General features: G+C 40.0%; 1 protein-coding gene and 1 long non-coding RNA gene across 4 annotated transcripts in view; one reads left to right on the top strand and one right to left on the bottom strand.

Moving 5' to 3' along the window:
• Positions 1-1,502: 1,502 nt before the first annotated feature.
• Positions 1,503-10,668, bottom strand: LOC123786925 (uncharacterized). Of its 2 annotated transcripts, XR_015723149.1 has the most exons (4): positions 10,468-10,651; positions 9,990-10,298; positions 2,668-2,749; positions 1,503-1,800 (listed from the first exon to the last, which is right to left on the bottom strand). It is a non-coding gene; the product is annotated as an uncharacterized LOC123786925 (long non-coding RNA). The 2 variants fall into 2 exon arrangements; XR_006778079.2 differs by lacking the exons at positions 1,503-1,800; positions 2,668-2,749 and having other exon boundaries at positions 7,505-10,298; positions 10,468-10,668.
• A 182-nt stretch (positions 10,669-10,850) lies between these two features.
• Positions 10,851-17,693, top strand: part of ZNF280D (zinc finger protein 280D) — a 297,062-nt gene continuing 290,219 nt past the window's right edge. For both annotated transcript variants that reach the window (XM_087859137.1, XM_087859136.1), the window contains exon 1: positions 10,851-11,588. The gene's annotated coding sequence lies outside the window, so the exon portion shown is untranslated. The remainder of the gene's footprint in view (positions 11,589-17,693) is intronic.

Below are 17,693 nucleotides of genomic sequence, written 5' to 3'. Positions count from 1 at the left end.
CTAATCATGTCATTTAATATATTCCTTTATCACCTGTATTTTCTGTAATTTATTATTTAGATATATAGGCTTGACTAAATTCTAGTTTTATTTTTGGCAAGAATATTTCATACACGATGATAAATATATGTATAGGAGGTAAGTAATATCTGCTTGTCTCTCTTTTTGTGACGTTAGCCATCATTAATGGTCACCTCCTAATTGCATTATTTCATTAGGGATTACAATATGATGTTATTTTATCATCTCTGCTTCAATTATTAGCTGGAACACTCTGTAAAGAGAAACCTCCTCTTATCAACTATTAGGTTACCCCGAGGTACAATATGTATATGAGAGGTGAGAAAGATGCTTGATTCATTCTCTTTACCAGTTTTCAAAATGATAAATCCATTTCTTTGCATTTTCCAAGGCTACCAGTAGTTTTTTGTTTAGTATCAATCTGAACTAATAGATTGAAACATATATAATATTATTCAATCCATTCCATTACAGTTATCCTAGTTCAAACTCAAATTGTCTCTTCTTTGACCAATGAGAGCATTTTCAAGTCAGCTCCTGAATCCCTTTTGACATGACCCAGAAGTCTGTGGCACCTTCTGGTATGACAAGGTGTTCCAAAATCATCTTGTAATTTCCTGCTCTAGTCCTAGAATCGGCCATTTCTCTGAAGAGCCCTGGAAAAGATGATTTGTGATGGCTGCATCTTACGCATCCACCATTATTTATTTAACTAGTCCATGACTGGGGGGAGGGGGGACATAGTTTCTAGCTGTTCTCTATTAAAAATTAAGTACTTAGCTCTTTTATAGAAACAGCACGTATGAGTGACTGATGGTGTATTAGCAAATGTTTTTTTCTATTATTTAATGTTTAAAGAAAGGCTAGTCAATAGGCCCATTTATGGCCTGGTCTATAAACCAGGGTATATCAGTCACCTATTACAGACATTTGACTCCAGGGTGGAGCTTGCAAACAATTAATTAAAAGGTGACAGCAAATAAAATATAAAATCTCTGTGGGGGACACTATGTATTTTAGTCCCTAACACTCGTCAGCCCCTCAGGATATTCCACTTCTTGGAACTGCAATCCCTCTCACAGTCCCTGGACATTTCATCACTAGCCAAGAGGATAAGATAAGGCTTGGTGAGAGTATAATAAATGGAAGATTTTTCTTGATAAACTGTATTGGTGGCTCACTGATAACTATGCAAAAGGTTATAAAAGGAAAGTCACCATATCCCAATCACCCCCAATTCCCTATTTGGCTGATTGGGAATATTTGGACTGGCTAAAATATTAAAGTGACTTAAAACGTCTTCCAAATGCATTGATATACATCTTGGAATACTGAAAGTTTTCTTTAATTTTTGAATGTGATGCTTTTAAATCCCACTGATATATGATACGATCCGCCTCTTTCCCAGACAGAATGTTTGAAAGCTCTTTCCTTTGAAGAAAATGAAAGTATAATAGCATTTTCCAGAAGGAAGCCAATGGTGATGTCATCACTCATTTCCTTTATTTACTCAGTTCATGTGGTCAGGTTCTGTGGGATAAAGGTGCTATTGGTCAAAACTCATTAAATGAAGTTAGTTGCAATTCATAGGTATATTTAAAAATAAACTCATCCGGGGCACCTGGGTGGCTCAGTCGTTAAGCGTCTGCCTTCGGCTCAGGGCACAATCCCAGGGTCCTGGGATCGAGCCCCGCATCGGGCTCCCTGCTCCGCTGGGAGCCTGCATCTTCTGCTCCCACTCCCCCTGCTTGTGTTCCCTCTCTCGCTGGCTGTCTCTCTCTGTCAAATAAATAAATAAAATCTTAAAAAAAAAATAAAAAATAAACTCATCCTACAGAACAATTAATATTCAGGACATTCACCTTCATATCATTGGGGATCTCAAGCATTAAGTGCTTATAAGCAGAACTCAAAGTGGGTTTGAAACTGTATAGAATTTCCATGTTCCGATCTCAGGATACTTAGAGTCTACTGTGGCAAAATAGAAAACTGGTGTAAATTAGGCCGTTACGTTAATGTCCTTTCTTTTTGTTAATTTCCGTTCATTGTGGTGAGAGAGTTTTGTGATGATTATGACTGCCAAATAAAGTACAGCATACCCAGTTATATTTGAATCTCAGATATACAAGGAATAATTTTGGTATAAGTATGTCCCAAATATTTCATGGGAACATATTTATTCTAAAAATGATTTGTTCTTGATCTAAAATTCAGATTTAATTGGGCATCCTGCATTATATCTGGCAACCCTGTGGATGAATAGAGCCTAATGGTGACTGATCTTTAAAAGTTTAAAAAGAAATATATGTTATATAATGTAGAGCAACACTTCTAAAACTTTAATATGCATACAGATTACCTCAGCTATGTGTTAGAAAGCAGATCTTGATTCTGCAGATCTGGAATAGGACCTGAGATTCTGCATTTCTAACAACTTTCTGCTTTGTGTTGATGCTGCTGTTTCATGAACCATGATTTGTGCAAGTCTATAATGGACATCTTTTTTTTTTTTTGGTTGTTTTGTTTTGGTGGCCCAGCATCTCTTACCTTAGAGAATTCAGTGATATGTGAACCTTGGAAGAAAGTGGAAAAGTGAAGCCCCATTCTCACTATCTAGAAACTGACAGAAGTTGTCAAATACTTTACCATCCATACTTTGCAGCCTGGATTCAGGTACATAACCTGCCCTTGGCCAGTCAGGAGCACCTGCAGAGCCTTGAGTAGAGAGCTAGAAACACAAGGAAACAAGGATAGCAGTCAGTTCTCCTGCAACAGTGCGGTTGTGGCCAAATTAAGTTCCCAGGGCAGCGGTGGTGGTGGAAGAAAGGGGCAGAGTCCAGTATGTTTAGCAGCATCGGTGATAGCAGGCTTCTCACTGTGTTTGTTCCTGCAGCATGATTTCGGACATTGTTCTTGGCTGCACAGCTCTGAGCTTGGTTCTCAACCCTCAATGATTCTGTGAGTTGGCCACTTTCTTTGCTACTAAAGCAGTCAGAATTGATTTTCATTGCTTGAATCTAAGAACCCTGATAAGGCAAAGGTTCTGCCAGAAGAGAGCTGGCTTGCACAGCCCATCACCTGCAGTATATGTGTGAGATTGCACTTAGAGCACCACGCAGGATGATCTCTGCCGCCGAGGGTGAAGACAATTCTGCGAGAGGTACGACCTCCACTGAGGTGAAAGGGTATCTATTTCCTGACATCATCTCTATGCCTCCTCTGGCGATGAGGTTTGGACAATGACTAGTCTTGGCTTAATAGAACTAGATTTATATGCTAACCCTGTCATTAACTAGTTATGTGACTTTGAGCAAATCACAGCCTCTGTGAGCTCTATTTTCTTGGCTATTAAACGCAGTTACAAAAAATGAGTTGACTACATGTTTAGTATTGCATTTTTTCACATTATATCGTAATTGTTTTTTTACAACTTTATTGAGGTATAATTTATATCAACTAACAAATTCATCCCTTTTTGAGTGTGTACAATTCAAAGATTTTTAGTAAATTTATCGAGCTGTGTAGTCATTACTATATCTAGTTTTTAAAACATTTTCATAACCCCAGTAAGATCCTTCATGATGATTTACAATTAATCCTCATTCCCACCACCAACCTATCGTCTGTCTTTATAGATTTGCCTTTCCTGGCTATTTCATATAAATAGAATCACACATTCATAATTATTTGTTACACTAGTTTTTTCCTTCTATATGGTGAGTTTCCAAAAGGCCTTTGTGCAATTGAACTGTTTATCTTTATTGAAGTGTTAATAGCACAGTGCTTTGTACATAGTACAAGTACTCAAGATAATAAAATAAAAAAACACTGATAATTTCTTATGAAGTTGTTGTGAGAATTAAAGAGCCTATTAGGTTCTTGCTACTCAAAATGTTGTCCTTAGACCACCAGCAGCAGCAGCAGCACCCAGAAGCTAGTTAGCAATATGATCTTGAACCTGCATTTTCATAAGATCCTCAGGTGATTTATATTCTCATTAAGGTCTGAGAAACAATGCTCTACCCTGTAAGTTCTACAAGGGCAGAGAGTATGTCTGACACGCAGTAGGTACTCAGTACTATTTGTTGTATGACTAAATGGTGATTCATATGAAAACATTTTGTAAACTGCTCAAGGCCTATATACACAAGATTGCCAAAGAATCAAAGTGTGGATTTTTGGCTTAACTAAAATCTGTTAGAGAAACAGTTTGGACTGATATTTTATAATGCCAGTTTATATACTGAAGCAAATACATTTATTTTTCTTACGCTTAAATGACAATTCCATAAGGAAACCCAGTTTTTTATTACGATAAGTAATAGTCCCTTAACTGGAATGGACTTTATAGTGAGTTTATTAGCATGACAGTTAATTATAAAACTTCTTACTTCTAGAGGTTAACAAAGAAAATTTATTGCAGTTCCGTTTTCTATGAGATAAGACGTTGATCAACAGCTAAGCCAATGTCAGACTTTAAGAAACAGGATTGGTAGAGGTTATATAGTTAGCATCAACTTTAACAAGGAAAACCTATCTAGTTTCCCACTTAGAGTCTGGCTCTAAATGCTTTAATGTATTCATTTAATCATTCTTCAAATCATCAAACATTTATCAAATTTGTCACTGTTTGACAAGTTCTGTGCCAGGGCTTTCTGATGGATTACCAGGTACTATATTCTTGAGGAGTTCCATATCGATACAATGATGATAGCTTTTTAACTACATAGGCTAACAAAAGATTTTTCATGCTTTATGAATTCATGAATGTTAAAGTCTTGAAATGCTATAAAAATTAAGCCACATTAGTTATATATTTAACAAGTGTATTGGAAAAGATAAAATTACATTTTCTTGGGAAATCAGGCTATATGATTAACACTTACAAAACAGGAGTAGTTTTTATTGAGGGTTGCTTTAAGGAATATAACAAGGATGTCCTGGTTATTTTCCACTTGCTCGTCCAGATCCATTTTTCATCTATTTGCCTTGCTCTATACTGAAGGCTGACCTCTACAGACTTTATCTATCATCCAAACCCTATAGCTTCTGGTTGAGTTTGGCCAATGGGAGGTACCAACAGAAATTTGGAGAGTGGGGGAAAAGAGGACAAGTGTTTATTCCCCAGTCCCTTCCTGGGCCACATTTGGCAGTGGCTGCATTTCTCTATTTATAGTCACAGCGTTTGTCAGACATCCCCTTCTAAACTATAGCTCTTAAAAGTTCCTTTCCCGGAGCGCCTGGGTAGCGCAGTCGTTAAGCGTCTGCCTTCGCTCAGGGCGTGATCCTGGCGTTCGGGGATTGAGCCCCACATCAGGCTCCTCCGCTGGGAGCCTGCTTCTTCCTCTCCCACTCCCCCTGCTGTGTTCCCTCTCTTGCTGTCTGGCTCTCTGTCACATAAATAAATAAAATCTTTAAAAAAAAAAAAAAGTTCCTTTCCCCTGCTCCTTCAGGCCTAAGTCTTCTCATTGTTACCAGTTAAATGGCCACTGCTAGTGGGTTCCCTTAACCCTTCCCACATCTCTGTAAATCATCCTTTTCCTGAGCTCTCTTTACCCTCTTTGGTGTGCCATCTTTAGTGTTACACGAAGAGACAATCAATCAGCCAGTATCTAAGGACTGCCTGCTGGGCTGGCACTGTTAAGACATATAATACATGATCCTGCTCCAGAGAGACTTACAGTCCAGTGAAGGAGAGAAAACCAACACATAGGAAGCAATTAGGAATCACTTCACATTGGTATCTAATGAGAGACATTTGATTTTTTGGTTGTCAAAAGACATTCACTCTTTTGATAACCATACCCTATTTTCCTCTATTACTCTCAATGTCTTTTAGGGAGACTGGACTCCACTCTTAACAACACGAGTAATCATTCTTCTGGTCACATGTCCTAATCAAAGCCAATAGAATATAAGGAGATTATTGCTGGCACTTCTGGGAAAAAGGCACGTACTCTTCCACTGAGATTGCTAACAGTAAGGATTATGTGAACTGGAGCTGCCAGGAGCCACCATATGGAGCCTGAGATTGAAGCCAACACAGAAGAGAGAGCCAAGAGATGAAACGAAATAGAATTCTAATGACATTGCTTAAGCCCTTGGATCAAGCTATGCCTTAAGCTAAATATATCACTAGTTCCTTAGCTATGTGAGCCAATAGCCAATATATTCTTTTTTGTATAATTAAGTTTGTGTTTTTTATTTTGTCACCTGCAACTAAAATAGCTCTAACAATTCACAAATTGGTACCAGAAGTGGGGATTAGTAAGTGAAAGATCTTAAAATGTTGAATCAGTTGATTCAGATGAGGCCTCATCTATATTGGGCTGGGAATTCAATAGCAAAGTAGTACATTAAAGTGGCACCTGTTGTATACTAGAATTCAAAACACGTGCCTATCAAGTATGAAATGTAAAAAATGTTACTAAAAGGTCAGATACTAGAGTGCAGATACTATTACATGTTGGCATGTTGGCTTTCACTTAGGCCCTATAAGAAAGACTCAAGTTTAGGACTGAACTTGATTTATCTAAGCCTGAGAGGGAAAAATACTGCTTTGTTATAAGTGCCCATTTTTGCTAGAGGCTGCAATCAAATATGACAGAAATTTCAATAATCTGAAGCCATTAGAGTTGGAAAAGCCCCAAGAGAATTTTAATGCCAATGAAGGCAAGAAATGGAAAAGACTGGCACTTGGGAGAAGTCCGAACACACCCAGGCCTCTCTCAAGCAATTCCTGCCTGCTTAGGAAGGTAATCATTACCCCATTCTACTCCCTCCAGCACCACTTTGCCCATGTCCCCCCTTGCAAAACTAGTAGCCATTGTTTCGTTTTTTTTGTTTTTCATTTTTTTTCCTTTAGTATTGTTTCAAATTATTCTCAGGCAGAAACCAAAACGGAGGCCACTAAGTGGGGAGTATACGAAGGAGTATTATGGAAAGATAAAAATACCCGTGTTGGAATCTAGATGCAAAGACTGCAGCTTAAGATCACATCTAACTTCGGAGTTTTTTCCCCATGAAATTGGCCAGGTGCAAATAGACTGGAAGCTTAGTAAGAAGTAAAGAAAATTGTGGCACCTGGCTGGTTCAGTCTGTAGAGCATGGGACTGTTGTTCTCAGGGAATGAGTTCAAGACCCACATTGGGTGTAGAGCCTACTTAAAAAAAAAAAAAAGAGTAAAGTAAATTGTATGGTGGGAGAAATCCTAAGTCTGGAGAATAAAGGCCAGTATTAGGCTTAGCACTAAGTATTGTAACACATTGTGCAGAAGTTTGATTGGCTTAACACTACCGATGTTTACTTTTCACTTTTGTAAAGTTCAATATCAGTATTCCTGATTAGCAAGTGGCCTTCTGCAAGGTCATTCAGCTACCCAAACTCCTTCTATCTCATGGCTCTCTTATGACTATTCTCTAGGATCTTAGAGTCCTTTCAGTGCAGCTAGAGGAAGAAAAAGAAACCATAGAAAAGATATCTATTTTTTTTTTTAAGATTTTATTTATTTATGTGACAGAGAGACAGCCAGCGAGAGAGGGAACACAGCAGGGGGAGTGGGAGAGGAAGAAGCAGGCTCATAGCGGAAGAGCCTGATGTGGGACTCGATCCCGGATCGCCAGGATCCCGGATCGCCAGGATCACGCCCTGAGCCGAAGGCAGACGCTTTTTAACGACTGCGCTACCCAGGCGCCCCAAGATATCTATTTCTTAACCACATTGGCAAGAAGTGATTCACATCACTTCCACTCATATTCCTGAAGGAGATAATTAATTGTACAACTTTACCAAGATTAATTGGAGAAGCTGGAAAATGTAGTCCCTGCCTATGCAGCTACTTTCTAGCAACAATTCTACATAACAGAAGAGGATCAGAGCTATTTGGTAGTAAAAGCTAATTATCTCTGCAATAGCAATTTGGTTTTTGGTTGTTTTTTTTTTTTCAATCACCACTGTATCAGGAAAGAGAATGTTAAAGAGGTGTGTTCCCTAGAAGGATTATACTCCCCAATGTCCATTACAGATATGGCACGGAGGAACAATAGATGAGAGAATCTCCAATAGTTGAACATATGGCAGCCAGATGTATTGATCAAAGAACTTTCTCCTCTCTCATGGTAGGAAGCCATTGGTGTTTCTGTCCAGCATGATATATGCTATGAATTAAAGACCACTATGTGTTTGCCATTAGTCTTTTTTCCAAATATGAGTTTTCATAGCAGTTGTTCTTTTCTTTTTCTGTCATTATGTATTAAGTATTTTGTAGCTAATTTTTTTTTGTGGCTAATTTTATCTCATAGATTTAGGTTACTAGACCTTGAAGAACTATACTGTTTTATAATAGAGAAACATGCTTATTACCCTGCTGTCCTGGACTTGGGAGTTATCTTCGGTAACTACATAAGAATTTGGATCATTTCTCTTTGGGGAGGAAGTGAGCATATTTTTTGGTAAATAATATTGCATTGACTAGGCATAAACATTTTGAAGGCATATATAGTGGGAAGAATGTTTGAGAAGAATCAAGAGAACAGGGATGTGTGGTATGTCTGCTGTTCTCATTTCCCAGGACATATCCACCCTTCCTCTGATAACCTACTCCTATTTTCCTAAAAGCACCTTCTTGTGCCATTCATGTGTTACTGGTGGACTCAATTTTTGAGATGGGCTTATCAATCGGTGCAGGCCAATCTGAGCATCTCTTTCTCTGGCAACAGTGATTGGTTTAGGAATAGGCTCTTGACCTTTGCTGGTAGTGAGGATAGTGTGAGCCTAGAGTTGCTGGTTGTTCATTTGTGGAGCCTGAGAATGAAGCCAACAGCAGAGGAAAGAGCTAACATATCAGGGAGAATCCAAATCTTGACGACATAATTTGAACTCTTCAGCCAAGCCATGTCTAACAAAACTATCTTGAACTGTTCAGTTAACGTGAGCCAATAAATTCCCTTTTCTATTTAAGCCAATTTGAGTTGGATTTTAGGTCACCTTCAACTATACATCCTTACTGAATCAATACTAGGTTGTGTGAGGGTAGATCCATAAACAAATATACATAGGAATAAGTTAACATAAATATACTTGAGAGACAGACATAACTGGAACTAAAGGAGTAGATTGAAAAATGGTTCATTGGTTAAGAGGGAACTAGATTGGGGCAAGAATTTGACAATTAGTCACAAGAATCTAAATTTAATGGAGTAGAAAATACAGCCATGAAACTATCGAAGCACTAAGCGATGTACTAAAAGTGAAGATTTAGAATGATTATTCTGATGGGTTAGATCGGAGCAGAGGAAGAAGGAAGTCAGAAAGACCACCTCTGTTTTCCTGCTCATTGCATAGCATTCATGTTGGCCTCCTTGCTTCCCACTAATTCAAGCTCCCCAAACACTCTGACCTGAGAGCCTTCGTACTTGTTCTTTTCTCTGCCTGGAAAGTTCCTTCCCCCATACATTTGCCTGGCTTTCTCCCTCATTTCATTCAGACCACCGTTTGAACATGACTTCATCAAAAAGGCCTTTCTATATCAATTTACCTAAAGTATTAAAAAGCCACACTACTCTCACCTGTATCTTTGTCCTTCTACTCTGTTTTGTCCTCATGGCATTCACCACTACATGACATTTTATTGTGTATCTACTTGTTTTTGCATGTATTGCCTGAACTATAACGGATTCCATGAGTGCAGGGACTTGTTTTATTCACTGATATACCCCTGGTAAGTACATCAGAGAATGGCACATAGAACCCCCCCCCCATAAAAAAGCTTGAAGATGAATGAATGAGTGAAGTATGGTAAATAAGACGAAAAACCAATCTCAAGAGGGATGAGTTAGTCACTTAAATTCTTAGCACATTCCTATCATTTCAGCCAAAAACTCTGCTTAAGGCTCCCACTTCTGCTCCATCTCCCCAAAGAACGACAGTTTAGGGAAGTTCGCTACTGCTAAAGCAAGGACCTGAGATACCTTCCTGGATGACTCTGGTGAGAATGTTATTTTCTCCCGAGGTACCCGGTTAACAAGAGTTATCTCCGATCCCAGATTTGGCAGGGCTCTTTCTCCATCTTAGCTCCAAGTAGAGCTCTGAGAGAAAAACGAGGTGGTGGTGGCTGAAACACTCAAACGTTCCAAATTATTTCTCTTCCCGGAGATCAGCAACCAGGTGAATTTCGGAATGAGGACAACTTGGAGGGGCAAGAGTCACGTGCGAGGTGGTTGGGGCACCAGGGGTCATCTCCGTTGATCCTTCCTTACCACCCAGCTTTCTACCGCGGCCTGTACAGAAACAAGCACGCCAACACGTCAGGGCAGAGTGGTGCTTTCACCAAGTTTCCTTCCCAAGCGGCTGCTCCCCGACCTCTCTTCTGCCCCCCGCCCCCCAACCTGCAGGCTCAGCCTCCGATTTCCGCCGATTCCGGCTGGAGGGAGCCGGGAATCCAATTACTTTTCTCAAGGGAGCGCCATCCACTCCTCAGGCCGCGAAGAAGGGGAGCGGGGGTCGAGCTGCCGCAGAGGCCGCCCCTCCCCCGCCGCCCGGGCCTCCGGGCCCCGGCAGCCCCGGGCGGGGCGAGCCGAGCCGTGGAGGGGCGCGCGGAGCCGCCGCGGGGACTATTTGTCCTTCCGCGTGCCGCGCTGCGGCCCCGGCGCCGACGTCGACCGGGCTGAGTGGCAGGAGATTAGCCAAGGGCTTCCCCCGCCGCGCGCCCCCGGCCAATCGGCGCCGCGCGGGCGGTGCTCGAGGGCCGCGCACACGCACATTCCAGGATCCACGCCTCACGCGAACGGCCTCCACCCCGCGCACGCTCCCCTTCCCACCCCGCCCTGGCGGCCGCACGCGCGCCTCTCCTCGGGGCCTTTTCCAGGTCCAGGCCTGGAACCCCGTCTCGTGGGCCCCAGATGCTGCTCTCTAAAGTGAAAGTGAAATGAGGAAAGAAGGCCAAGTGGTCCGTAGGGGAAGGGTAATTAGCATCTGTGTCAAGGTTTACACTACTCCACCGTCCAGGCTTGCCTAACAGATGGAGTGAAGCTACAGAGACTCACTGAGGAGGAAGAAAGAGGACACCCCTCCTGATTCTTTAGAGAGTGGGTGGAGAACTCTTGCAGTATCCTTGAGTGTTCTCTAGTAAGAGGATCTTACACTGGTGGATTTCTCACTGGGCTTTCTGCTGTGGTCAGAGCACTCGATACATCCTTTCTCCACCGGGAAGAAAAAAAAAATGCAACCCTCTCTCCACACACTGTCAGACTTAGACGAGGCCACAACTGACATACATGCTTGAAGGAGAAAGTGCGCTATTGTGTCTTGTTTTTCCTTTTGAATTACGTCCTCCTGAGACTGTGGCTGACCCTTAGGCCCATGGCCGTCCTGAATGTGATTGACATGCGTGATTAGCAGGCCAGTGAGAGAGAAGCAGGGAAATTGCCATCAAAACAATTACATACAGGGACATCAGAACAATGGCTTGAGAGCCCCCAGGGACTTAGCGACCATCCTAGCTCTGCCACGGATGCCCTCTGGGACCGTGGCCAAGTCAGATCATCTCTTTGTGTCTTCGTTTCCTCCTGGTAAGTTAAAACTATTCTTGCTGCCTGTCTCAAAGTGTATTATAAAAAATAGACTTAGATAACAGAGGTGAAAACATTGAAGGTTTTGTTTTGGGGGGAAGGTGGTGGTGGTGGTGGTTGAAAGGCATTCTCTGGACAGAAGATTCTGTAAAAGGAAGCCATTTGACCTTCAGCCTGCAATCTGGTCATTTCAATTACATTTAATACACATGTGTTGAGACTAACTGAGTTCTGTGCTGGGTGCTAAGTGGTCTTCGTAAGATTTATAATCTAGTAAAGCCATGCTAATTCCTGCATTCGCAGACTTTCTCCCATCCCTAAGTCTTGGCCATTTTCATTCTCCACTTGTGTTCCACAAAGCATCGCTAGCTACAGGTACAGAATGATGCTGTGGTTGGGGCTCCCCATTTGAGTCTAAGCTGTGGCTTGGGGTTCAGATATATCTGGGTATGTCTGTGGAACTCTTGGGGCAAGGCCCAAAAAACCTGTTTCCTGCAGTGACTGAGGAGTTTCCTGGGACAGAACATGTCCTTAGTGAAGAAGGAGCCAAAGACAGTGGGCTGTAGCTAGGAAAGACTAAATCTTGAAAAATAGAGAAGTCTTTCTGCATCCAGTCTGGTGACCCCTGGCCCTCATCTGAGTCCAGTAGACATGGGGAAGGGAGGGGGGGGAGGAGAAAGATGGAGGGAGGCTATAGACGAAAGCTGAAATATGTTTCAAACTTTCAAATCCCACATTTCACATTCAAACACATGCTCTCACCTTTACAAGAAAAGATCAAGCTATCGACAAAGTACAAGCAACAGAAAACTTGACTAGTGGTGGCTTTTGAAAGAGAAGGAATTTATTATCTCATCAAATAAGTTCAAAGGAAAGTTGTTCCTATATTGGTTAATTGAGTAACTCCAGGTGGTGTCGAGGACCCAAGGGGATTTCTTCTTTCTGCTCTGCCATTCTCCGATGACACTCTCTCCTGCCATCTCCGTTCAAGGCTGTACCATAGCTTCTGCTTTTTTGGCATCAGGTGCAGGAAGGGCATTGCCCAAAGAAGGGGGATATTGTCTCCCACCTCTTTCTGTCTTTCTCTTTCTCACAATAAAGGAAGGATAACCCTATTTTCTAAAGGCCTCTGGCAGAACTGAGTCCCATTGGGCAGAATTGTGTCACATACACATCCTAAACTAACAGTTTGTAAAAAGGATGATGCCAAACATAATTTACCTCTCACACTGGGGAGAGAGAGAGAGAGAGAGAGAGAGAAATCACTTTCTGTGAGCATGTGGGAGGATATAATCCAAACAACATAAAATTTTGCTGTGGAAAAAAATAAGGAAAAGTGGCTGTGGTTGAGGTCTCAGCAGGCTCCTTCAACCTTCCTTTCCTCTACTTCAAAATGTTTCTGTATCTACTCTCCTCCATCACTTCTAAATTTTTCTATCTTCCTTCGTATACTTTTTTTACTATCCCAATGGAAAGGCTCCATTTCAGGATCTGACGCTCCATCTGCCTACCTCTCTAAGGCCTTGCTCTTGTCCTAGCCCGTCACAGTGGTCCCTAAGCCATGTGCAGTCACCTGCCAGCTATTCCACCCAACATTCCACTAGTGAGAATTAGAGATCCAAAGCTCCTTTTGTTGTGCCAGGAGAATCCAGGTTGAAAGATGCAAGAACTTGTTTGGATCCTATCCAGTGGGGCTGGGGCGGGGAGAGCAGTAGGGACCAAGGACAAGCTTCATCCTTTTCTATACCCAGGGCTTCTCTGTCTGACTCAGCAATATGGGAGTGCCACGTGGTATCCTCAGCGACTTGATTTCAGACTGCTTCCATTTTACCCTCTCTCTCTCCACTAATACCAGTCTCCTGGAGTTTGGATCCCACTCTATTTTTCTGAGTCACAACCTGGTAGAACGCTGTTATTGTCTTGAACCTGAAACTTGTTCCATTTCTTCCCTATTCTTTTTTTTTTTTTTTTTTTTACTTAACTAATATTAAATGTTAATTCTTTCAAGGACTGCACTTTGTGCTAGTGAGACATTGGCAAATGAGTTGGAATTCTCTGCCTTCGATGAGTTTACATTCTGGTGGAGGATCTTCATTTATCCACAAGGTGTGGCATGAAATTCAAGGCTATCTCACAGGAACCTTAAAAGCAAGGCTGAGTTGTTAAGTCTGTGCAGCATAATCTATGGTTTAATTCTTCACTAACAACTACCACTATTAGTCGAAATTATTTTGCTCTTTACACAGCTCATAACATATCTTTTCACAGAGGCTATTGTTTCAGACAATTACACTTTCCAACAAGATAAACACCATGTAGGGCAATGCACTTGTGGTACAGTACATTTTATTAATAACATGTCTTGTCAGCTGAGCGGGCTAGGCTATGGATGGATGATTACAGCAAAAAATGGAGCCTGTATCTGATACCAGTTTATGTATCATCAGAGTTGTTACCCTATCTCTGCTCACAGTCAGGAACCTGCCAGATCTTATTCAACAGAATGGTTTGTAGATGCATTGGCAGGAGATAAAAATATTTACTATTACTCTGCCTTCCTTTGGCTATACTTACCTGAGGATATATAGTAAAATCAAATTTTTTAACATTTTCAAAATTCACCTAGGTTTATTATTCCCACTTTCATTTTTAATAGAAAATAGGTTCTCCAAAGAATTGCTATACAATACTGAAATATAAAACTGCTTGTGTATTTTCAACTAATAGCACTTGTACTTCAGATGGTGTCGTGGACCCTCAGTGTCTAATTTATCTTGACAGGGTCTGAAGTAGAAGTAAACCAATTCAGACTGCAGGTCCTAAAATACAAGTCAGAGAAGGTGGATGTAGCAGAAGTGAAATGAGAGCATTTAAATGAAATATGAACTCTAGTCAATTTGAATGAATTCCCTTAGCACCTCAGTCCAGAAAAGAACCTCTAAGGGTTTTAATCTTCACTTGACTCATGATGAAGTGCATGACCCTAAACAAGTCAGTTAATTAATCTCAGTGTCTTGGTGTTCCCGTTTTTACAACAGGGTTAGTAAGACAGGTAGAGCACCCGTACTTGGAATTTGGGGGAGAAAGAGAATTATACTCTTTCTGAAATGTAGCTGAAAATTATCAATCAATTATCAATGGGAATTTATTGAGCCCTTCACTTACCCAGCATTATAGGCAGAGAGGCTAACAAGCCTTAAACATAAATAAAATGCTGAAGAAATTTTTGTTGCATGAGTGAATGAGAAAATGAATCAGTGAGCCACCTACTATGTGTCAGGCCCTCAGCTATGGAAGATCCAAGACGCATCCTGCCTTTTAGAAACTTTCTAGTGAAATAAGCCATATATAGAATGAAAGGTATTTAACAATTAAGTATGAGATACCAAATAAATATTATGGTCCATCGTCCTCAAACTAGAATTCTCAGATTCTCAGCTTCATTATGGCTTCTTCCCTGAAATTGACTGGCTTGAGAATATGCCTGTGGTTTTGTTGTGTAAAGGTACTAGAGTATGTTTGACAAAAGACTTAAATATAGACATATGTTTCATTAGAATAATGTTCTGCAGGGAAGTGGAATTGAAATATAAATTCAAGGGGGGAAATTATATAAAACTGTTAAAGATTAAGAACTTGTTTATAAAATTCTTTTTGTATTTTTATTGAGGTATAACATCCATACAGTAAAATGCACAGACCACCACTTAAATCGAGATATAGGTGATCCCCCTTCCCACTATGACCTTTTTTAGTTAATCTCCTTCCCCTATCCCAGAGATAACCATTATTCTGACTTCTCATGCCATAGAGTACTTTAGCCTGTTCTTGGAAGTTGTATAAATTGAATTATACAGTATGCTCTCTTTTCTGCCAGGCTTCTTTTGTTCAACATTATGTCTGTATGATGCATCCATTGTTGCATACACCACAGTCCTTTTTTTTTAATTATTGCAAAATAGCTATTCTCAAAGTGTGGTCTGAGAATCCTTGTGGGGGGGGGTGCTGCCTGAGAATTTTCAGGGAGGGTCCATGAGTCATTATTTTCATAATAATTTAGGATTTTATTTATTTGCCTTTTTCAGTGCATTGATGTTTTAATTCACGATGCAGAAGCAACGATGGTTAAAACTGCTGGCACCTTAGCGTGAATTTTCCCCCCCTTGGATCCATACTTTTTGTGTCCTCTGAAATATCTTTGTCTACCTTGAGGACACAAATATTTTCTCTGATGTTCTTTTCCAAAAGTTTTATAATTTTAGGTTTTACGTGTAGGACTATGACCCAATTCAGGTTAATTTATGCATATGGTGTGACTTCAGGATCAATAGTCCTTTTTTTTTTTTTTTCTTAATATGGATGTCCAGTGTCCAATTGCTACGGCACTACTTATTGCAAAAATGACTTTCTCCATTGAATCACACTGGCACTTTTGTAAAATTGACTGTATGTTTATTGGTCTGTTTCTAGACTTTGTATTTAGTTTCATTGACCTATATATCTATACTTTAATAATACCACAGTTTGAGGAGCATTGTTATATTAATATTGAATCCTCTAATCCATGAACATGGTATATTTCTCTATTTAGGTATTCTTTAATTTCTTTCAACTGTCTTTTGTAGTTTCTAATATAAAGATCTTTTGTTACATTTATGCATAGTTATTTTTTTTGTGCTGCTGTAAACAGAGTGGATTTTTGAATTGCATTTTACGATAGTTTGCTATTAGTATATAAAGATATATGTTTAATGCTTGCTTTAAATAGGTTCTTATATATGAACCTTGTATCCTGTGACCTTGTTAAATTTACTTATGGGTTCTAGTAATTGTTTTCTAGACTCATTAGGATTTTTACATTAATATTCAAGTAATTTGCATATAGGGACAATATTACTTCTTCCTTTTCGATCTTAATGACATTTATTTCCTTTTTCCTCTCACAGTGACTAGGACTTCTAGTACAATGTTGAATACACGTAGTAATAATGGCATGTTTGCTTTGTTCCCATTGTAGGGGAAAACAATTCAGTCTTTCATTGCTAATTATGCTGTAGGTGTTTTATAGATGCCTTTATTCATTTGAGGAAGTTCCCTACTATTTCTGGTTTGCTAAAGTTTTTATCAGGAACCAATGTTGGATTGTGTCAAATGCATTTTCTGTATCTATTGAAATCATCATATTGGTTATCTTTTTTAACGAATTACATTGATTGGTTTTAAATTCTTAAACTAGTCTTGCATTTCTGGGGTAAATCCTACTGAGTCCTGAAGTGTTATTCTTTTTATGTATGGTCTGCTTGATTTGCTAGTGTTTTGTTAAGGATTTTGCCTCTCTTTCCATGAAGGATATTGGTCTGTAATTTTTTAAATATCATCTTTGTCAGGTTTTGGTATTCAGCTTATGTTGGTATGTTAGTTTCCTAAGGCTGCTGTGACAAAATACCACGGACTGGGCTTAACCAACAGAATTTATTTTCTCGCAGTTCTGAGGCGAGAAGTTCAAGATCAAGTTGTTGACATGTTTGGTTTCTCCTAATGCCTCTCTCCTTGGCTTGTAGATGGCCGTCTTCTCACTGTGTCTTCACATGGCCTTTCTCTATGCAACCACGTGCCCATGGTGTCTCTTCTTCCTCTTATAGGGACGCTAGTCATATTAGATTAAGACCCTACTCTAACAGTATTGTTTTGATTTAATCACCATAATAAAGACCTTATTTCCAAATGTGGTTATATTCTGAAGTACTAAGAGTTGGGACTTCAACATATGAGTTTTTGGAGAGAGGGGACACAATTCAGCCCATAACTGTTGGCCTTATAAAATGAGTTGGATAGTGTTCTTTCCTCCACTTTTTCCTGAAAATCATTTGTGTAACTTCAGTGTTTTCAGTAGTGAAACTGTCTGACCCTGGAGTTTTCTTTGGGGGAAGGTTTTTTATAACAATTCAATTTGTTTATTGTTCTGCTTTTCCTTGTGCCTATTTTGGCACGTGGTAAATTTCAAGAAATTTGTCTTTTTCATCTATGTTGTTGAATTTGTTGTCGTAATATTATTTATAGTGTTGTGTTACTATTCTTCTAATGTCCATAACATCTATGTTGACA

This window comes from Ursus americanus, chromosome 36, assembly GCF_024610735.1.
Source record: "Ursus americanus isolate L20-20 chromosome 36, mUrsAme1.1.p, whole genome shotgun sequence".
NCBI lineage: Eukaryota > Metazoa > Chordata > Mammalia > Carnivora > Ursidae > Ursus > Ursus americanus.
This window is presented reverse-complemented; position numbering and strand designations above follow the sequence as displayed.